Below are 22944 nucleotides of genomic sequence, written 5' to 3' on the forward strand. Positions count from 1 at the left end.
AGAATATAATGATTCCATCTTTCTAGTCCCCTTTTCTGTTAGAAGAACCTAAAACACAATTCTCCTGGTGTATTTTTCCAATGCTCTGCTTCATATTCCACATAGCAGCCAGGGGTAAAGAGGAAGAGATGAGTTGTGACAGTACAACAGTTCTCAGAAGTTGCCAATCTCGGCTTGAGCCCATTCATGACCCCCTGCCTCTGCAGCAATTCTCCAGTCCTAATTTGCTTTTCTTTCTGGTCATTCTAGGTGATAGGACAGATACTATGATAAACTATTAGCCTTAAGGTGCTATTTGTCAACAAAGTTTTTGTCCTTAAAAATCTTCCCTTTATTAGTGGATTTCACTGCTGGTATCTTATGTTGTGGTTCACTTGCCAAGTCATGTCCGGCTCTTTCTGACCCTATGGACTGCAGCACATCAGGCTTTCCTGTCCCTCACCATCTCCCGGAGTTTGCACAAGTTCATGTCCATTAAATTGATGACGCCATCCAACCATCTCATCCTCTGTCACCATCTTCTGTCTTCAATCTTTCCCAGCGTCAGGGTCTTTTCCAATGAGTTGGCTGTTCGCATTAAGTGGCCAAAGTATTAGAGCTTCAGTTTCAGCATCAGTCCTTCCAGTGAGTATTCACGTATCTTATAAGGAACCACTTTTCCTTGCTGAATTATTTCAGGATAATATGTACATATTAACAGAAACCTTCAGTGTCTTAAATTCAAAGCAATAATGTTAGCCACTGTAACCTGACCAGTGGAGAATATATTATTAGGCAAGATACTCTTTCGGTATCAGTCAGGGATATTGTACTTGGCTATCTACTTACATTTCTCATAGATGAATTCTCCCTCTCATAGGAGGTAATTCTGACTCAAAAGTATCATTTTAACATTTTTCTATCTTCTTTTCTTCTTAAGAGTCTTATATGCAAGGAGCCTAATTCTCTTTCCAGAAGAGTATTCCTGAATGAAACATAGTCTCTTCCCTTTTTTGTAGATTTATCTACAGTCTGGAAGATCACTTAAAAGAGGAGTTTATCTGCATGGATTGGCTCACATTGTGTAAAGTTTAAAGATTATTTTCCATCTGATTTCTTGTCTAATTCCATTTCTATCCTAATTCTAATACTATTCTTATCCTAATTCTATTACTATTATTACTATTGTATCATTACCACCACTGCCTTTCATCCCTACCATGAACTGGTAACACATCTTTACAAACCAATTTATTATATAGTTTTCTAACAGAGTCTCTGACTCTATATTCTTTCCTCTGATTCATTATGCATTCCTCTATTTAAAAGAAACCCTGATTTATAGAATCTGGACTACTTTTTCTTCCTTTAATTCTTTCACTTTTGCTTTGTATAAAACTTTAAAATTTTCAAGGAGTTTTCATATTTATTATATTGCCTAATTCTTATAATAATCCTGTAAAGTATTATTAACCTTCCTTTAACAGACAAGGCAACAACACATAGAGAAACTATTCCTTAAGAAAATCACAGGAAATGTATATCAGGTCTGTGATTCAAGTCCAGATCTTTATTTTTTTTAAATGATTGTTGATGTACAATATCATATAAGTTATAGGTGTGCATGCATGCATGCTCGGTTGCTTCAGTTGTGTCCAACTCTTTGTAATCCTAAGGACTGTAGCCCACCAGGCCACTCTGTCCTTGGGATTCTCCAGGCAAGAATACTGGAGTGGGATACTATTCCCTTCTCCAAAGTTATAGGTGTACAATATAGTGATTCACAATTTCTAAAGGTTTTCCTCTGTTTATAGTTATTATAAAATATTGGCTATATTCTCTGCATTGTACATTATACACCCAGATCTTCTTATTCCAACTTGTGCATTTAAAAAAATAGAGATGCTCTTTTATTTGGCCCAAACTGAGTCATTCAAATTCTTCCTTCTGGGAAATTGGAAATGGATCACAGAGACTCTGATAAATTACTGGAGACTAGTGCTTGGAGACAGAGAAGACAATGGCACCCCACTCCAGTACTCTTGCTTGGAAAATCCCATGGATGGAGGAGCCTGGTAGGCTGCAGTCCATGGGGTCGCTAAGAGTCGGATACGACTGAGCGACTTCACTTTCACTTTTCAGTTTCCTGCATTGGAGAAGGAAATGACAACCCACTCCAGTGTTCTTGCCTGGAGAATCCCAGGGACGGGGGAGCCTGGTGGGCTGCCGTCTATGGGGCCGCACAGAGTCGGACACGAGTGAAGCGACTTAGCAGCAGCAGCAGCAGTGCTTGGAGCTGGGGTGGTTTTTTCCCTATGTGTGTCTTTTTTCTTTTTTTAAAACCTTTTGTATTGGGATATAGCCGATCCTATGTGCATACTCTGATGTTTACCTCTTGGAGGCTTCAGACTGACTCACCAGGGTGGAGAGAAAGAGAAAAGACATAGACAATGAAAACTAGTAGTGAAGGAAAGATTAATCTTGGTTCTTAACTTTCTTCTTCCTGGTTCCATATACTTGTCTGGCCCAGATCCACTTTGTACCCATTCTTGAATCTGTGAAAAATTCTTTTTAAACAAATTCTACTTTAAATTTTATCAGTGGATTTTTGCCCTTGCTACCAAATGATATCTAAAACATGTTATTCTTGGGAGTTCCCTAGTGGTCTAGTGGTTAGGATTTGGCACTTTCACAGCTGAGGCCTGGGTTCAATCCCTTGTCAGGGAATTGAGATCCCGTATGCCATGTGGTGTGGCCAAAAAAACCCAAAAGACAAAAACTAAAGGAAACAAAATAACCAAAATAAAATAATGTTCTTCTTTCCACTCGTTTCCCCTTCCTTATCTCCATGTCTTTGCTCACCCATGCTTTTGCAGGGAAAGCCTTCTTATTCTAGTCTCTGTCTTTCAAAATTCTGCCATCTTCAAGTTCAAATACCACATCTCCACATCTTCCTTAATAACTTCTTTGTTCATTCCTGGAATGAACAATCACTCTGTATAACTATAGATGCAATTTATATAAACAATATAACACTCATCACAGACTGCTTTATGGAATTATGTGTGTGTATGTCTCATCTGGAAGACTGTTGAGGAAACCTCTTGAGGGCAGAAAGCATAGTAGATTAATTTCTGTGTCCCCCCACTGAGCCAACACAGGGCAGTTGTTCAAATAGTTGTAAGAGAATATACAACGGATGACTGTGCAAAGACCTTGACCCACCCGGTTCTAAAAGGGACTGAGGCCTAAGGCACATCTGCATGTCAAAAGTGGAGCCATCTGTGATACACACATAACTATTCTCACAAAGTCAATACTAATGGATTTTCTTATTGGCTTATATTGTTTAGAGTGAGATAATAAAATTACTAAAGTAATAGCCATGTAAACTGTTGGTGCCTCAGGACGGAACAGAGGTGAGATGAGTCAAAACAGTTAATAGCTTTCTAGATGCAAAGAGAAAAGTTTTAGCCCTGAATTTCCTAAACTGCATTCAGTTCTGAAATAAGAAACAATAGCTATTTATTACAGAGCTCATGGTTGTATAGTGAAAATATTGATGATTGCAGTAATACTGACTTCTGAATTTATTTAGCATTTGTATCTTTTGCACACACAAATAATATTATCTCCAAAAGTGGCTGTCAATTATAGTTAAGAAGATAATATTTTTATCTATCATGACACATATACATTTGGAAAACTATTTTATAATGATTTAAATTTTTAGTAAAATGCATTTTTAAACATTATATAGCTAATATTGTTTAAACTCTTTCATGAGATGGTTTATACTGTGAGAGTCACACCCTCAACACTCTTTTCTCTCCTTTGGTATTTGCTTGCAGAGCTCCAAGCCTCCCTACCTACTTAGTGCCTGCACCTGATCAGTTAGAGAAAAAAAATCATCATGCTGACTGGACTCACTTTAGAATTATGGCCTCAAGTTTCAAGTGGGTTCTCAGCATTATCCAGCCATTCTTTACATTTCTCTAGTCATTTGTCTCTCCCACTCTTCCAGATGATGCCATTCCCCTCAAGCACCTTCCTCCCTTCTCCCTCTCAGCAGATGACCTTGCTTTTTATTTCTGAGTAAAAAGCATCAGTCAGAAGAGAAGTTTTACAGTCTCTCACCATTAATTCCACCCCACTACTTGCATTTCACCTTCCCTCCTATTATGAAGACTGAACTGTTCCTGTTTCTGTCCGAATCCAAACTTTCCTCCTGTGCTTTGGGTTCTAGCTCCTTTTGCTCATTCAAGAATTTTGCTCTTAAAATGATCCCATCTGTTTCCTGTATTACCCTCCCCCCACTACTTCATGGGATTATTAACACTAATGGGGTGACCCAAGGACGAAAGAGCAGATAAAAACCAAGGAGGGTCTTGGAATGCAGGAACAGAAAAACCAGACCCTTATTGTCCTTCCCTCCCCCATGTTGTAACTGTTAATGGAACAGTATAATCTGTCTCTCCTTCTACCCCACAGGGAGAAGGTATTTGCCCTACTCTTCCCCCACGCAGTATACATGCCTCATCCAATCAGCAAATGAACTGCAAGACCCTGAGCCCACTCCTTGTACCCTGGGTATAAAAGTGGACTAAGGACATCTGTTCAACATCGGTTCTCCCTTGAGTTGACCCGTTGTTCTAACAGTGTCTCCCACTCTAATAAACTTTATTTCCCTCTCATTCTGTCTCATGTCTGGAAATTCTTTTCCAACTCACACCCAGACCATGACAACCAACATACAAATATATTTAGTATCTCAATTAATAAAAGAAGCCCTCTCAATCTCACAATCTTCTTTAGCCACTGTCCCATTTCTCTACTCCTGTTTACAGAAAAACTCAAAAGAATTTTTATATGTGCTGTCCCATATCATTAACTCTCATTCTACCTTGAATTTACTCCAGTTACATTTTTTCCCTCACCATTTCACTGGTAATACTCTCATCAAGTATACCTTTGCTCTCCATATAACTAAACCCAATGATACATTCTTCATCATGCTTCACCTTTTAGTAGTATTCAATGGAGTACATTGAATAAAGGAAATCATAATGGAAATCAGTCCTGAATATTCATTGGAAAGACTGATACTGAAGCTGAAACTCCAATACTTTGGCCACCTGATGTGAAGAACTGACTCATTGGAAAAGATCCTGATTCTGGGAAAGATTGAAGGCAGGAGGAGAAGGGGATGACAGAGGATGAGATGGTTGGATGGCATCACTGACTCAATGGACATGAGTTTGAGCAAGCTTCAGGAGTTGGTGATGGACAGGGAAGCCTGGCGTGCTGCAGTCCATGGGGTCGCAAAGAGTCGGACACAACTGAGCAACCGATCTGAACTGCATGGAATATATCTTTTTGGATTTTGGAACACATTCTACATTGGCTTCCAAGAAAGTTTACTCTCCTGGTTTTCCCCCATCTCTGGCTCCTTCTTTGCAGTCTGCTTTATTTGTTCCTCCTCATTATTTTGACAATAAATGTCAAAGTTGGAGTTCCCCCAAGGCTTATTTCTCCTCTATTCTCATTCTCTAAGAGATCTCACCAGTCTTGTGGCTTTGCAAACTATATATATGACTAAGCCTCTTTCTTTTACTTCCTCTTCTTCCCAAAGCCATTAGGTAAGACAGAGTAAGGCTGGCATTAAGTATGAGATGAGAAGAATCACAGAAGCTCAGAGAAGGGTTTCAGGACCATCTGGAAAAGGAGAGTGGCTTATAAGAGGACTGCCTAGAATGGATAGTCCTAGCCTGATCCAAGTGAGGAGGACATGCATGAGGAGGCAAAGGTTCAGCAATATGAGGAGAAGCTTTATATTGTAGGAGCAGACAGGTATGAGTGTCAGAACCTGAATGGGTGAGGAGGAAATCTATGCAGAAAAGGGAGTGGGGTGACCCTGGAAGACCTGTTACTTATAGGGGAGTTGATTACATAAGTTAATATATTAAAAAGTTGGGACCAGGTTTCCCACTATCAGATGGAAAAAAAAGAAAACTACAATATTGTGGTGTCGCATTATTGTTGGAAATATTTGTGTGAATTTGTGGTTATATCCAGATAAATTATATTTGTCATAGATAAATAGATGGATAGATATAAAGAGATATAAAACAAATATAGAACTAAAGGTGTGTTTTTGTATCTCTATATCTATATCTCTGTCCACTGAAAGGGCCTGGGAGAAAAAACATTTCAATACAATTGAGCACATCTATTCCCCAGATTTTGGCTTCTAAATACCATTTCCCACAAAAGTAACCAGGATTCTTGGAGAAGTAGCTGGTTCCAGTCCTGGGGCAGCAATAGTACAAGATAAGTTTAGAACATCTAGGTGAACCAGAAAGCAAAGTGTTCCCGGAATGAGGGGGTCTGTTGAAGAATCTAGCCTGAAGGGTCTACATGGGCAAACCTGGCACATTTTGAGCATAAAATTAAATATTGATGGAAATAGACTATAACCCATTAAATATTATAAGAAACGATGAGTCAATATATGAAAAACTTTGACTAAGAAAGAAGGGGAGGAATTTGAAGTAATTTTTTTATCCTCAAAAGGTAGAGTTTCAGGGGTAAGTAAAAGTTGTTATATTTTATTCAGGTTAGAGAAAAAAGTAATAAGGAAATCATGCCAGAGAAACAAGTCTACTACATGCCTACATGTTTTCTTCTTTCTGTTTACCCATTTAGAAGAAAAGGAAAGTCTTTGGATAAGAGAAAGTTAAAATATGTAGAAGCAGCAACACATATATCTAAAAGGAATTTTGATTCTTAAAGATTTTGATTCTTAAAGAGGTGTTTGATTTTCAAGAGGACAGCCAAACGTATATTCTGAAAGATTTTTTTTACTCTGAGGTGAAGAATGCAGGGTTTGTTAGAGGAAGGTTTCTTAGTTCTGAAAATATTCATGACGGAGTAGGGAAGAGGATGTAGTAATTCAAAGAAACTATTGATAAAAGTTACTGATCAGAGAGAAAAATACCAAAATTTACTTTGAACTGAATGACTAGTCCATTCTGAAGGAGATCAGCCCTGGGATTTCTTTGGAAGGAATGATGCTAAAGCTGAAACTCCAGTACTTTGGCCACCTCATGCGAAGAGTTGACTCATTGGAAAAGACTCTGATGTTGGGAGGGATTGGGGGCAAGAGGAGAAGGGGACGACAGAGGATGAGATGGCTGGATGGCATCACTGACTCGATGGACGTGAGTCTCAGTGAACTCCGGGAGTTGGTGATGGACAGGGAGGCCTGGCGTGCTGCGATTCATGGGGTCGCAAAGAGTCGGACATGACTGAGCGACTGATCTGATCTGAATGACTACTCTGGTATTCCTGTTGTTCTAATAAAGGATTTTAATTTTTTAAAGCATAATTATTTGGAAAATATGCTAGTTTTCTCTTGGTTAAATAATTCTGTGAAAAACATGGCTTTTGAATCCTGAAGCTATAACAAATGTAACAGGAAGTTATATAGGAAATTGTGAGTAAAGCACTCCAGTGCAACAGGTGTGATTCTTCAGGGTGAAAGTACCAGACCACCAAGCAGAAATTTCAAACAAATTTCCACTGATTAGACAGTTCTTAAAAACCACAAGGGTCAAAATGATGGATAGTAAGATTGAATTTGTGAAGAGGCCTTCTTTAGAAAAAGCCATGCTGTGTACCCTAGGCTCTCTCACAAAGGTGAAGGAGGAAAGGATGCTTGCCCTTTCACCTTCAGCCTAGTGAGTGTGGACTCTTACTGGATTATTCAGAGAAGAGTGGTACGAAGGATGGAGTATAAAGGACTTAGGTCTGACTCCTCCCTCGTAAAATCTAGATGGCCAGAAAGAGATGGCCTGGCAGGCTCTTTGTTATTGGAGAGGATATACTCAATAGTACTGGGATCTGGCTTCTCTGGTAGCTCTGGCGGTAAAGAATCTGCCTGCTATGCAGGACACCAAGGTTCGATCCCTGGGTCAGGAAGATCCCCCTGGAGAAGGAAATGGCAACCCACTCCAGTATTCTTACCTGGGAAATCCCATGGACAGAGGAGCCTAGCGGGCTACAGTCCATGAGGGTGCAAAGAGTCGGACACAACTGAATGACTAACACGCTTCAAACAGTGGGATCAGTGAACTCTCTTAGAGTTTGAAGGATGAAGGACCCAAAAAGCTTTCCACAGAGCAGATGTGGGCTACACAGGGGAGAAAGAATCAGTCCAGAGATCTTTTTGACTCCCTATTCAAGAAAGCTGACTAAAATGTCAATTGGGCTTTAACAGAAAGAACCAAATGATGTAGATGTCCAAGAAATCTGAGGATGAGGGATAAGTGGCAGCAAGAATAGAGTATATGCCCAGTGTCAGGAGTTGTTGACAGAGTTGTAGCTTGTTTGACCAACCATGCAAATCCCTGAAGACAGAGGATCAGTTTTAAACAGCTGCTAGTCCTAGAAAATACAAAATCATCTCACTACAGTAAGACCTTTCTGTTCCCTGTTTCCTATTTGCTCCTTGTACTCCAACCCAGAGAGTCAAGAACAGCAACTACTTAATAGGAAGAAGGTAAGCAGGAAAGATGAAGCAGCTGACCACATTTCTTTTCTCTAATGCTTTCCCTTCTAAGTGTCAAATTGAGGCTGACTTTTGTGATTTTAAAGTGATCATAATATAAGTGAGCAGAAAGGTCATGAGACACGCTGGAATTTTCTTCTTAGTGGCAGAGGGAAAAAAATCAAAGAGAATAGTTATGTTTTGACTATATTTCACAAGTCATACTATCTCAGGGTAACTAGTATACAGATTTTCCATGTACAGTTAGTGGAAACCTTTCAGAACTTGCAAGTTCAGGTCTTCGGAGGAAATAAGCATTGCATATCCAGATTCATAAATTAAAAAAACATACAACTCCTGTGTTAGTTTTATTCACCAGTCACTGCAGCGGAATCCTGAGATAAATGAGTATAGAATACTCAAACCTTACAGAAGAAATAAATGTAAAATTTGAATGAAAAAATTCAACCTTCCTAAGACAGGGAGAAAATTCAGTGTCCTTTCAGTAAAAAGAATATCAAACCCAAATGTACTTAAATCATACATTTTAGCTATGGTTATTGAGATAAAATAATTACTGAAATTTTTATCCAGCCTTCCTGTATCAGCTATCATAAGTATGATGCATCTAAATAAAGAATTCCCATTTTAAAGGAATTAGAGTATTATGAAACTATTTTAACTCTCTATTCTAAAATCATGTGAATCAATGAAGGAGGATTACCTGAAAATGACTTAAGCATTATAGCAATATTTTGATTTAGGTTCAGCTGCAGTGAGTAAAACCAAAGTTAAAAAAAATAATAATGGATTAAATATACAAGGTTTTATTCTGTATAAATGAACTGAAGAAAAGCATTTCTAAGACAAATGTGTGAATGTATTATTTAATTTTTCATACAATAAACATTTACTAAATGTTTAGGTACTAGGTGAAAAAAGACATGATTTTTGTCTTCCAAGAGATAGAATCTCAGTTCAGTCAGTTCAGTCGCTCAGTCATGTCTGACTCTTTGTGACCCCATGAATCACAGCACGCCAGGTCTCCCTGTCCATCACCAAGTCCTGGAGTTTATTCAAACTCATGTCCACTGAATCGGTGATGCCATCCAACCATCTCATCCTCTGTCATCCCCTTCTCCTGCCTTCAATTTTCCAGGGTCTTTTCCAATGAGTCAGTTCTTCGAATCAGGTGGCCAAAGTATTGGAATTTCAGCTTCAGCATCAGTCCTTCTAATGAATATTCAGGGATGATTTTCTTTAGGGTTGACTGGTTGGATCTCCTTGCTGCCCAAGGGACTCTCAAGAGTCTTTTCCAACACCATAGTTCCAAAGTATCAATTCTTTGGCGCTCAGCTTTCTTTATAGTCCAACTGTCACATCCATACATGAGTAGAATCTAGTGGAATAAATAGTCATGAAAAAATTCAAAGATAAGAAAGTGTTATAGCTGCTGTAAGTAAATGTGTACCAGACATTGTGGGGGTACAGAAGAGCGATATTAATTCTATAAAAGAACTTAAAAGGTATGTATCCAAAGTAAGGCACAAAGTGATAATGGAATTTAACTAAAAATTATTATGCAATTTTAAGTATACTGAAAGACATAGAAAATGACATAATGAACATCCAGTCATCACCAGTTATCTTATAAGATATTGTGAATATGATCATAGGATATACTTTTTAAGAAAAATAATCCTCAAACCTGGATTTTGGTGTGAAATTTAAAATTATTAGTCATAATATATACAGGTATAAATATCATAGATAAATGATCTTCCACAAAAAGTTCTTATTGTCATCAAATCAGGAAATTAAAGGGAAGTGAGAATCTTCCTGAAATTGGGGAAATTTTAGAGAAAGTGTTAGGAATCTTTTAGTATGCTGCTGCTGCTGCTGCTAAGTCACTTCAGTGTCCGACTCTGTGCGACCCCATGGACTGCAGCCTACCAGGCTTCTCCGTCCATGGGATTCTCCAGGCAAGAACACTGGAGTGGACTGCCATTTCCTTCTCCAATGGATGAAAGTGAAAAATGAAAGTGAAGCCGCTCAGTCGTGTCCGACTTTTAGCGACCCCATGGACTGTAGCCCACCAGGCTCCTCCATCCATGGGATTTTCCAGGCAAGAGTACTGGAGTGGGGTGCCATTGCCTTCTCTGAATCTTTTAGTATATTCTAAAGCAAAAGTGTCATTTGATAAGTCTCAATTACTTTAATGTTAGATAGACTTTTATAGAACTTTGACATAAATCTTTTTTGCTTCAAATTTTCAGCTTATTTTTTAACACGGCAGAGGGAAAAGGGAGTAAGTGAATGTCTTGGGGGAGGGGTGGGAGGTGGTGGAGAGGGCAGATTTCTCTCCACCAGAAGAGGAAAGTGGTAATTTTCCTCCCTTTACCATGAAAGTATTTGTAATTTTTGAAGTTGATTTCCTGCAAAACATATGTATTTAAGAAATATATCTTATATGTCCAAAATCTAAATTCTAGGCCTGTGGCAAGTACTTCAAAGGAATGTGGGGTCACTGCCAAAGCTGTTTGCCTGCCTGGTGCTGGGAATTCATTGAGGAGCAAAAACTCTGCTAAAATGGCTGACACCACATCAACACATCACTCTTTGTATAGCTTCTTTTTTAAAAAAAAGATTTCTTTATTTAGGCTGTGCCGGATCTTCGTTGTTGCGTGTGGGCTTTCTCTAGTTGCAGCCAGCCGGGCTTCTCTTGTTGCGGGCCTGGGCTCTAGGTGTGCTGGCTTCAGTAGTTGTGGTGCTTAGGCTTAGTTGCTCTGCAGCATGTGCCATCTTCCTAGACCAGGGATCAAACCCGTGTCCCCTGCACTGCAAGACAGATTCCTAACCACTAGACTACCAGGGAAGCTCTGTATAGTTTCTTGACATTGTTAAAAAAATAAGAATTCCTTTCCAATATGTGTTACGTTGCTTCAGTCGTGTCGAACTCTTTGCAACCCTATGGACTGTAGACCACCTGGCTCCTCTGTTCATGGGATTCTGTAGGCAAGAATACTGGAGTGGGTTGCCATGCCCTCCTCCAGGGAATCTTCCCCACCCAGGGATCAAACCCATGCCTCTTAGGTCTCCTGCATTGGCAGGCAGGTTCTTTACCACTAGTGCCACCTGGGAAGCTAAAAGGGAGTTTTTTTCAATAGTTTTCAAAAACTTTGTTAAAAAATCAATCAAATTCATATTAAAATGGTGAGGTCAAAAGTCAGCTGATAAAGGAAGACACTCTTTTTTGTTGTTTTAGTCACTAAGTCCCATCTTGACTCTTTTGCAACTCCTTACCTTTCCAAAAGGGCTTCTCTGGTGGTACTAGTGGTAAAGAACCTGCCTGCCAATGCAGGAGACATAGAGAGGGGATTCGATCTCTGGGTGGGGAAGATTCCCTGGAGGAGGGCATGGCAACCCACGCCATTACTCTTGCATGGAGAATCCCACGGACAGAGGAGCCTGGCAGGCTACAGTCCATAGGGTTGCACAGAGTCGGACACAGCTGAAGTGACTTAACACACATGCAGCTTTCTAAAAATACACAAATGCTAGATAATAATGTAAAAAATTGAAAAATATGTTGTCAATTTCAGTATGTTTTGAAAGCAAGAATGGGGAAATTGTCAGATTCTAGAAAAAAGGAAACAGAAAAATGGATTATTAAACTCTACTCAATGCTCTGTAATGGCCTGTATGAGAAAAGAATCTAAAAAAGAGTGGATATATGTCTATGTGTAAGAGATTCACTTTGCTGTACACCTGAAACTAACAAGACATTGTAAATCAACTACCATAACATTTTTTGAGAAAAGAAAAACGAAGTATTAGAGCAAGCTGAAGCCACAGGCTCACATGGGTACTGGAGCTGGAAGCATGCCATGAGACTGGAAGGCTAAAAAGCAGCTACTGATATCTACACAACTGAGTGACTGAACTGATACGTGGATAGGGAGGATTAATCTCAAATAATTCTGTTGAGGGAAAGAAGCAACATCAAATAGAATACATATTGTGTGGTTCCTATTTATAGAAAACTCTAGAAAATGCAGACTAGTCTAGAATGACAGCAATGCCTGAGGTGCCTGAGGACGGAGGAGAACTTACAAAGAGGCACAAGGAAACTTTTTTGGGTGATAAATATATTTGCTATCTTTACTGTTGTGATGGTTTCACAGGTGTATACATATGTTGGAACTTGTCAAATTGTACATTGTACATATGTAGAGTTCACTTTGGCAATTAAACCACATGAAGCTCTTAAAGCAGCTTCCCAGGTGGTGCTAGTAGCAAAGAACCCACCTGTCAGTGGAGGAGACATATGAGTCACGGGTTCAGTCCCTGGGTCGGGAAGATCCCCTGGAGGAGGGTTTGGCAACCCACTCCAGTATTTTTGCCTGGAGAATTCCATGGACAGAGGAACTACAGAGGAACTACAGAGGAACTACTGTAGCCCTCTGGTGGGCTACAGTCCATAGCATCGCAGAGTCAGACATGACTGAAGTGACTTAGCATGCATGCATGAAGCTTTTAAAAACAAGCAAAGAAAATCAAAATTCAAGCAATTTAAACATATTCTCCTTCCTAATTTTATTTATGCAATACATTTGTTGAGGAACTTGGTGGTTTGTCCCGTAAATTCTCCCATATTCTGGATTTTGTTGATTGCAAAAAAAAAAAAAAGAAAATTTCTTACCTTTTAGAACTGTATAATGAAGTATATACATATATTTATTGTATTTTTTAATAGGTAAAATCCATATGAGGGATAGGGAAGAGAAGATTGGCCATATGGTGATAATTGTTCAAGCTGAATGCTTGGACATGACGACAAAATACTATTCTACTTTTTATGTGTTTAAACATTTTTGTAATAAAATGTCAAAATAAAACAAATCCTGAGCTTCGTCCCAGAGTTACTGAATCTCTTTGGGGCTAAGTATAGAAGTCTGCATTTAAAAAATAAACTCCCAAGGTGATTTTGTTATACATGAAAGAGGAAGGCTGCCTCAGACCAAAGAAAAGGACTCTGAGGGGAAGATGAATTTCAGACACCTGCCACAAGGTATGGGAAAAGTTTTGGTAAGTGTCCTTTTTATTTCTTATTGAATCACAAAAGTAGTACATCAGCATTCTTCTTCAGAGAAATATCTATGATTCTGCTTATCTTTTCTACTGCTGAGGAAATTTTCTGATTCCTATATACGTATTGTTTGATTTTGCTCTTAGTCTTATAAGGGTGATTTAATAGGTTTGGTTTATCACATAGGCTTGGGCTTCCCACATGGCACTAATGGTAAAGAACCCGCCTGCCAATGCAGGAGACGTAAGAGACACAGATTTCATCCCTGAGTCAGGAAGATACCCTGGAGAGAGGGTGTGGCAACCCACTCCAGTAGTCTTGCCTGGAGAAACCCATGGAGAGGGGCCTTGCAGTTTACGGTCCACAGGGTCTCACAGAGTTGGACATGACTGAAGCAACTCAGCTCAGAGGGGCAAAATTGTGAGGCTTACACGAGCACCATCATGTAGGCTTAGTATGACTTGTGTGAATTAGTCTGACGAAACCTACATGATGGTGCTCATGAATTATTCTGAATTTTGGGCTTCCCAGGTGGTGCTAGTGGTAAAGAACCCACCTGCCGATGCAGGAGATGTAAGAGATGTGAGTTCGATCCCTGGATCAGGAAGATCCCCTGGAGGAAGGCATGGCAACCCTTGGAAAATCCCATGGACAGAGGGGACTGGCGGGCTACTGTCCATTGGGTAACCAAAAATCGGACACTACTGAAGCCGCTTAGCATGCAGGCACACACAATCTGAATTTCAGCTCCACATAGAACTGTGAAATATAAAAATTTGTCTTCTACAATACATCTATGGTCTCTTTTTTTAAAAACATTTTTTTCATTTGGCGTCAGGTCTTAGTTGTGGCATGTGGGATATTCTATCTTACCTGTGGCATGTGCAAGCTTTTCTTGTGGCTTGCAGAATCTTCTGGTCGCAGCTAGATGTAGGATCTAGCTCCTCGACCAGGAGTCAAATGCAGGCCCTCTGCACTGGCAGTGTGGAGTCACCAGGGTCACCACCACTGGGTCACCAGGGAATAAGTCCCAACAATATATAGTTTCTTCTATCACGTCTTTCTCTGTTGAGTCTTCCCTTCCTCAGGTTCCCATTGTCTCTTTTTCTATCTTTCCAATAGTAAAAAACCACTCCAAACTCATATGATAAACTCATTTACACAAAATTACTGATGCTCTTCTCAGTGAAAGCTGATTTAAACAGGGCAGAGGATTGAAGTCACAGTTTTTTTTTTTTTTTTAATGTAGTGATGGATTCTAAGGGATAAGATTACCTAGTCAGGGAAAGATTTGTGGGATGGTGGTGGTGAAGTTCCTTTCATGACCCTGTAGAATTTTATCAAGTAGGTTGTTACCTATTCATCCCATTGGAAGTGTATTCTTAGAAGTGTCAAATAATGCAACTATAGCTTTTTTTTCTGTAACATGCATGGAAAATTTAGCTTTGGCTGCAAGTAACAAAAAGCCAAATTCAAACTTTCTTAAATAGATAAGGAAATTTATTGGCTTAGCTAAGTTACTAAATGCAGAGGAAGGTTGTCGGTTTCATTCTGGGTTCAAGCTTGTGTGTCATGTGTCAGCTTCAGGCTGGCTTCACTTATGGCAGCAAACTGGCTATAGTAACTATGGGATTCACATTCATCCATCACACTCAGCAAAGAGAGACAGAGAGAAAGAAAGGTGAGAGGGCACTTTTCTTCTCCCAACACAAGCCCAGGCCTTCCTTATACTGGACCAATTTAAATCTGTGTTAGCATCTATTACTGACAGAATCAGGTGAAGACCTGATTAGACTGATTGTGTGCCTCAGTCAGGGTCTACACTTGGAACTGGGCCTATTCCCATTCAAATCATTAGCTGCCTTATAATTGCAGAGGGCTGGAAATGCACATGTGGGTGGGAATCAACCAATAATACTCATCATAAAACAAGATAATATTCCATCTCGACTTCCCTGGTGGTACAGTGGATAAGAATCCACCTGCCAATTCAGGGGACATGGGTTCGATTTCTAGTCTGGAAATACCCCACATGCTTTGGAGCAATTAAAGCCCATGTGCTGCAACTACTGAAGCCCATATGCCTAGAGCCTGTGCTACATAGCAAGAGAAGACACTGCAATGAGAAGCCCATTCACCGAAATGAAGAGTAGCTCGCACTCACTGCAACTAGAGAAAGACTGGGTGCAGCAATGAAGACCCAGTGCAACCAAAAGATAATGAATAAATAAATAAAGCTATAAGAAGATTATAAGACCTTTTCTTTTTAAAATTCCACCTGCTTAAATACTATAGTTTAAACTCTTCCATTTTTATTCAACATTGAACTTCTTCCCAGTTTTCGATATTCTGATATTTAAAATTGGGAACTGCAGACCCACATGGAAGAAACAGGGCAATGTGAGGTACAATAAAGAATGCAGAGACTTTGGAAAAGAGACAGTACGTGTTTTGTAGCTTTTTGTCCCCATGTGAAACTGTAATCCCACTATTTCCAAATTTTCTACTTTTTAAAAAGAGGGCTGAAAAGAATGTGGAATCTTCTGGCTTTGAACTTTGGCTAACTTTTTAAGCACCATGCACGCTAAACAAAATACATCTGTGGGTTAGATATGGATCTAGGCCACTGGCTTAATGTTATGAATCATGTTAGAACATTTTATAACACCTTCCCTCAAAGTGAGAGCCTCAGTCCTCTTATGAACCAGGGCTGCTGGTGTATGTTTAACGCTAAGAAAGCCACAGTGGGGAGACAAGTGAGCAGTACTCATTTTGTGAAGAACGCTTTGTTACTAGTTCTCTGGCATATACTAGAACTGTTTTTCTGGTAGCGAGGATGCGTTTGTATCAAATCACCTTCACTGTCTCTTATCTGTGTTCTCTTGTGACTCACCTCTTATCTAGGTTCTCTTGTGACATCTCTTATCCAAATTCTATTGTGAGGAACAGCTCAGTTTTACAGAATGACTCCTCGTGATTAAGAGGTGTAACATGTGGCTATGGGACAGAGTGCTTTTCCTTGTAGCAAGCTGGCACATCAATGACTTAGCTGTTATGCTCCACTTTAATAGGATAATTAACTAGCAACAGCCAATGGTAGACATTCTTATGCTGCCAAAGGCTTATGGTACTGAATATGGGAACACTAGGAACTAAAAGGCCTCTTGATGAAAGTGAAAGAGGAGAGTGAAAAAGTTGGCTTAAAGCTCAACATTCAGAAAACTAAAATCATGGCATCTGGTCCCATCACTTCATGGGAAATAGATGGGGAAACAGTGGAAACAGTGGCTGACTTTATTTTGGGGGGCTCCAAAATCACTGCAGATGGTGACTGCAGCCATGAAATTAAAAGATGCTTACTCCTTGGAAGGAAAGTTATGACCAACCTAGATAGCATATTCAAAAGCAGAGACATTACTTTGCCAACAAAGGTCCGTCTAGTCAAGGCTGTGGTTCTACCAGTGGTCGTGTACGGAAGTGAGAGTTGGATTGTGAAGAAAGCTGAGTGCTGAAGAATTGATGCTTTTGAACTGTGGTGTTGGAGAGGACTCTTGAGGGTCCCTTGGAATGCAAGGAGGTCCAACCAGTCCATTCTGAAGGAGATCAGTCCTGGGATTTCTTTGGAAGGAATGATGCTAAAGCTGAAATTCCAGTACTTTGGCCACCTCATGCGAAGAGTTGACTCATTGGAAAAGACCCTGATGCTGGGAGGGATTGGGGGCAGGAGGAGAAAGGGATGACAGAGGATGAGATGGCTGGATGGCATCACCGAGTCGATGGACATGAGTTTGAGTGAACTCCGGGAGTTGGTGATGGACAGGGAGGCCTGGTGTGCTGCGATTCATGGGGTCGCAAAGAGTCGGACACGACTGAGCGACTGAGCTGAACTGAACTGAAACTTATTTTGAACTTATGATTTAAAACTTTTAGTTCCTTTTTTGGGGGGTCCGTTTCTTAGTGAGTGCTGATAATTGTCATGGTGTTGCCCTTTTTGTCAGAAAGCTTTTTTCCAGTTAGCAGATATCAGAAAGCAGAAACCATGTCATTGTCATCTGTTGACATCCTTGTGCCCAGTGTAAGTTTACTAGTATTTTATTTAGTAGACGCTCAGTACATACTTGTTGGCTTCTTTATTAATAGATACAGATGATCTGAGTTATTCTGACCTTAACCTTATTAAATACCAAAAGTTCAGCATTTACTGGGTCAGGCTCAGAGTTAGGTAGTCTCTTGGAATACATAGGTTAAAGGATTTCCTAGGAAGACGCCCAGCACCTAGGGGAAATATTAAACAAATGTAATAATGTTGGTCTGTCCCAGCATCTATGAAAGTGAAAGTCCCTCAGTCCTGTCCCTCAGTCCTGTTAGACTCTTTGCGACCCCATGGACTATACAGCGTGTAGTCCACTATACCACATATGGAATTCTCCAGGCCAGAATACTGGAGTGGGTAGCCTTTCCGTTCTCCAGGATCTTCCTGACCCAGGAATCGAACCAGGGTCTCCTGAATTGCTGGTGGATTCTTTACCGAGCTATCAGGGAAGCCCCCTAGCATCTATAGAAACTTAAATTAGGGATTTCTCAAGGTAGCTTTTGGATCCAGGTGGGGAAATGAGTGCAGAAGAATTTAAGCAGGAGAGAGAATTTTAAACTAAAGAAGTCACTTTAGAGTGGAAATTATGGGACACATCTAACTCCTCCTGCGATGTCTTCACTTATTTATACAATAACATTTATGGAGTACTTTCTCTGAAGTCAGATGCTCTGCTAGGCACGTTGGAAGATAAAAATGAAGCACAGCCTCAAAAGATTCTTTAGTGGGCTAAAGTATCACACAAATTTACCCAGATAAAGCTGAATATATTCGGTGCCACAAACCTTTAGAAACAAAGTGCTAAGGAAATTCAGAAAAATTCCTGGTCTTTTTTTTTTTTTTTTTGCCTGTAAGATCTAGGAAGAAGGATATCCACAGTTTAAGGATCAGTACAGTATTAGTCGATGAAAGAGTTGGCTTATTTTTATCTCTGCTAGTTTGTACCCCCAAATTTATTACCCCACAGGATAAAAAGGTGCAAATGAGGGTAAGTTTTCTTCATAAATACATAATAGTGCTTCCCGTTTAATCCCCACTGGTTATTTTCTTAATCTTTCCTGAGTCCCACAGAAGGAACCGTTATAAGCCCACAAGACACCTTGAAAGAGGCACAGAAAAGAGTAACTGACGAGAGAAGTTAGAATTCTTTAAGGTGACTTCCCTGAGGAGTACTGGGCATTAAGAATGACAATATACGTAAACCAGATTTATGAGCAAGAACACAATAGCCCCAAAGTAAGAATTATCTAAGAGATCAGTAATCGCTGGGCAAGGCTTCAACCCAAACTCGCTCGGAGATTGAGGTCGCCCTAGCGAACCCGCGCGGCTGGGCTCCCGGCATGGGTAAGCTCTGCGAAGTTCTGAAGCACCGCGAGCGTCTCTAGCCCCTTCCCGGGTCCCTACTCTTCACAGTCTAGGTGGGCCAGGTCTTCACTCACAGAAGTTAACCCAAACACGGCCAGGCGCGGACGTGTACGCGCGTGCGCGCCCGCCGCTCAGGGCAGAGAAGGCGCCTCCGCCGTCAGGAGCGCGCACGCCGCGCCGAGGGGCCCGGACGTGCGCGCTCCCGACACGTCATCACCACCGCCACCACCTCCTCCTCCCCGACCCGCCCCCTCCCTCGCCTCTTCCTGCCGGGCGGTCCTCCTCCCCTCCTCTCTCCGCTCCCTCCGCCCTGTTCCCTCCGCCCTCCCAGGGCTTCGGCGGCGGCAGAGTGAACGGGACGGGCCGGGCCGCAGAACGCTGGGCGGCGGGTGCGACGCGGGCGCCTGGCAGAGTTGTTCCGGCCCTTCCCGCGGAGACGAGAGGAGGTGAGACGAGGGCGGCCTCGTAGGGGCCGGCGGGCGCACCAGCGGCCCGGGGCCGCGGGCTGGGCTGGGGGTGTTGGCGCCGGGGCTGCGCCTGGGGAGGGTAGCTGTGGGGGCCGGGCCGGGACGGGATGCGAGAGGACCGCGGGAGGAAGGCTCGGGACTGTCGGTGGCTCCGCGGACATCGGGAGTTCTCCCGGGCGGCCGCTCCTCGCGGCCGGGGCGGGTCGGCGGGCGGGCGGGGTCGGCGCCCCTCACCTGGGGGCGGGGGTGGTGACTTGGGCGCTCGCCTCCAGATGTGCCCTCCTGACACTGCCGCCGGCTGCTGCCGGGGTCGCCGTCCCGGCAGCCCCACGTCCGGGGGTGGGGGTGGGCGTGTGGGGAGGGTATTTTCTTACCCACGTTCAGGCATCTGTTCGTGACCGCGTCTCGCCCTCGCGCTCCCCCTGTCTCCGCCAGGCACTTTGCTCCGCTCCTGCTGTTGATGCTTGTGGTTTTGCTGGCTGGGATGGGCTGCGTGCTGGGCAGATCTCTACCTGTAAAGAATGCCCCGCTTCAAAGTTGACCGCCTGGCCATGCCAAACATCCCTCGTCCAGGTCGTGGGTATTCAGTGTCCTGATAACTGAGTCAAAGTTTCTGAGACTGGACTAGTACTTTGCACTGGTCGCCAGCGGTGCAGGGCTGGGCAGTGCGTCAGCATGTGGAAAGGGGCCACTGGCCAGCGGGGAGGTGTTCGGGTGCTAGGGAACTGGACCGATAGGATTGTTTCTGATCCCAGGGCAGTGTGTCCAGGTGCTTGTGTATTGTCCCTGTACTTCTTAGATAGGGTCAGTTTAGAAAACGTACCGAAATTTACGTGGTCACTTGTAGAAATGAGAGTTTCATGTAAGTGACGAGAAATACCAACCTTATTTTGCTGATGGTAAGGACAGCTTTCACTTGCCTGATAGATTTCAACGCTGACTGGAAACTTGATTTCAAGGTCTGCAGTTCTGGTGCTGGAAGGTTTAGGGATTTAAAAAAATACATTTAAATTTTCTTGCATGTACTGGGGAGATAGTTGCTTTTTATCATTCTGGAAACACCGTATCACGGAAACCTGACTTTTCTCATAATAGTGTTTGTGTGTGGCTTCCGCTGCACTTCAGTAGAATATCTGCGCATTTGTAGAATGATGGCAGAAGATACATGAAGTTTGCTTGTGGTAAAATTGGAAGTGGATTTTTGCCCATGGAAAATACTGGTCCACAAGTTGCCAGTATTGGAAAACTGGCCTGTGATTCATTATCTCAACAGAGTCCCATGTGAAACTGACAATGAAACTGCAAAGGAGAAAGACCAGGTGAATTTAATGTATACATTATCTTCAAATTGTATTAAATGCTTGTTTGGTTGGGGAGTTAGTTGAGACTGAGACTGGAGTCTTCAATCAGGTCAAAGTGTGCCCTGATATTTTGTATTGACAGGTCATCTGGGGAGAAGTGATGTAGTTGGTCAGTCTTTATATGTGAATGTATTACATAGCCTACATTATATTCTAGGAAGCTGGAAACAAAGTAGTAAGTCCCAGTACTATTGGGACATAGTGAATATACCAACCGACATAAAAGGCATGAAAGGTGTAAAAATGTGTGACTTTTTTTTTTTTGACCTGAGTTATTTGATGGTGATTTTTATATATTATAGTTGCAATGTTCTGTGAATTTTTGTGCCCTTGCTAATTGTTTCATAATTCAGATAATTTTCTTTTCACCTTAGTGGTTATTATGGTGTTTTAAAACTTGAGTAACAGAATTTTATTGGGTATGTGAAACAGTTTTTATGTTTTATCAGCTCACCAGTTTTAAATTTGTGATTTCTAAAAACTTAAAATTTTCTTTGCCTTAACCCAAAGTTGAGCTCATTCAGTTAGTGTATATTTATTTGAACTCAGATGATACAGCATTGAAGCTCAAAGTGTTTTTACCCATTCTTTTGGAGGAATCAAAAGAAGGAATTCTCTTGTGCCAAGTTAAAATACTGTGAATGGGAGCTTTGAGAGATTAGCTTTGAAGAGAGTAGTAGCTAAGTAGCAAAACTTTCTTGTTTTGAGGGTGTAGAAATTGGTCTGAATTCTAGCCTGCTGTTGTCTTGAAGTGGTGTGGGGTCTTAATGGCTGAATAGAGGATGTTTGGAGGATGGATATACTGTAGGCTATGGGATTCCCAGGCACAGAGTTTTCTTTTTGCTGTGTCTCACAAGTTTTAATGAGTTGCTACATGTGCATAGCTCTTGTATGTGTGTTTGTGTGTTTTCAGTTACTCTGTTGTGTCTCACTTTTTGCCACCCTGTGGACTATAGCCCTGTAGACTTCTCTGTCCATGGGATTTCCCAGGCAAGAATACTGGAGTGGGTTGCCATTTCCTCTTTCAGGGAATCTCCCTGACCCAGGGATCGAACCCATGTTTCCTGCATTGCAGGTGGATCTTCACTGCTGAGCCACCAGGGAAACCTAGGTATAGCGCTTACTTTCTATTCATAGGTCAGCCAGTGGACCTGAGCATGACCAGCAGCCCCAGGCTATTCCAGTCTCTGGTACAGCCTCTTATAGAGATGGTCTTATGAGCATTTGGCACCACAGATAGTGGAGGCAAAGAAAATATTGACTAGAGCCAGAGTATGGTAAAACACTCAGTTTTAAAGGCAAAGTTTAATATTGTGACCATGAAGAAAGACATTGCTTGACTTGACTCTTGGCTTTTCAAAGAATCAGACATGACTGAGCGACTGAACTGAATAATTTTCACTTGATGGTCAGTATTTGAAATTGGATAGAAGTACCTAGCAGTGGACCCTAATAAGGAATAGTTAATGGAATTAAGCAGGACTTGTATCTCAACATTCTCTTTTTCCTACTTCATTTACTTTCCATATTGTACTCATGCAACAGATAGGATACTACAATTGAGTATTGCCAGTTTGTGTTCGTGCTGACTTCTATTTTTCATCTTCTGTGTTTTTTGGTGTAATTTTTGGGATTTTCCTGGGAAACTTCTGTGCATATATTCAGTTGATTTGGAGTTAGATTTGAGCTAACATTATTAGCCTGCTTGAAATTCTGAGCCTCTTTGTTTTCTAAATAACCTTAAAAATAGAAAACACAATTCTTTATAAACACTCAGGAAAAATCTGGTTACAGACTGTGTTGTTGTAATAGACATAGTACAGCCCAAAATATATTCAGTAAACTTTACTTCTCACCCAGTTTAGTAAGCTTAAGTAAGAAAATAAGAAAGTATGTTTTTCAATAAAAGCCTGATTTTCCTAGAATATACAGTCTAACAACTGTTTGCTGTGCTATTTTTCCCCTTGCCTATTCTAAATTCAACAAGTACTACATGTCTCTAGTCCCTGGCAAAAACTTAATTTTAGTAGTAGGGGATTCTC

General features: G+C 41.3%; 1 protein-coding gene and 1 long non-coding RNA gene across 3 annotated transcripts in view; both read left to right on the plus strand.

The window, feature by feature from the left end:
- The window catches only part of LOC133228014 (uncharacterized), a 75420-nt gene extending 70552 nt beyond the window's left edge, over positions 1 to 4868 (plus strand). Inside the window, exon 5 of the long non-coding RNA XR_009730023.1 lies at positions 4471 to 4868. This is a non-coding gene — a long non-coding RNA (uncharacterized LOC133228014). The remainder of the gene's footprint in view (positions 1 to 4470) is intronic.
- Positions 4869 to 19438: 14570 nt separating this feature from the next.
- RABGAP1L (RAB GTPase activating protein 1 like) overlaps positions 19439 to 22944 on the plus strand; it is a 741235-nt gene continuing 737729 nt past the window's right edge. For both annotated transcript variants that reach the window (XM_061381704.1, XM_061381705.1), the window contains exon 1: positions 19439 to 19520. The gene's annotated coding sequence lies outside the window, so the exon portion shown is untranslated. The remainder of the gene's footprint in view (positions 19521 to 22944) is intronic.

The sequence above is a fragment of the Bos javanicus genome, chromosome 16, assembly GCF_032452875.1.
Source record: "Bos javanicus breed banteng chromosome 16, ARS-OSU_banteng_1.0, whole genome shotgun sequence".
Classification (NCBI taxonomy): domain Eukaryota; kingdom Metazoa; phylum Chordata; class Mammalia; order Artiodactyla; family Bovidae; genus Bos; species Bos javanicus.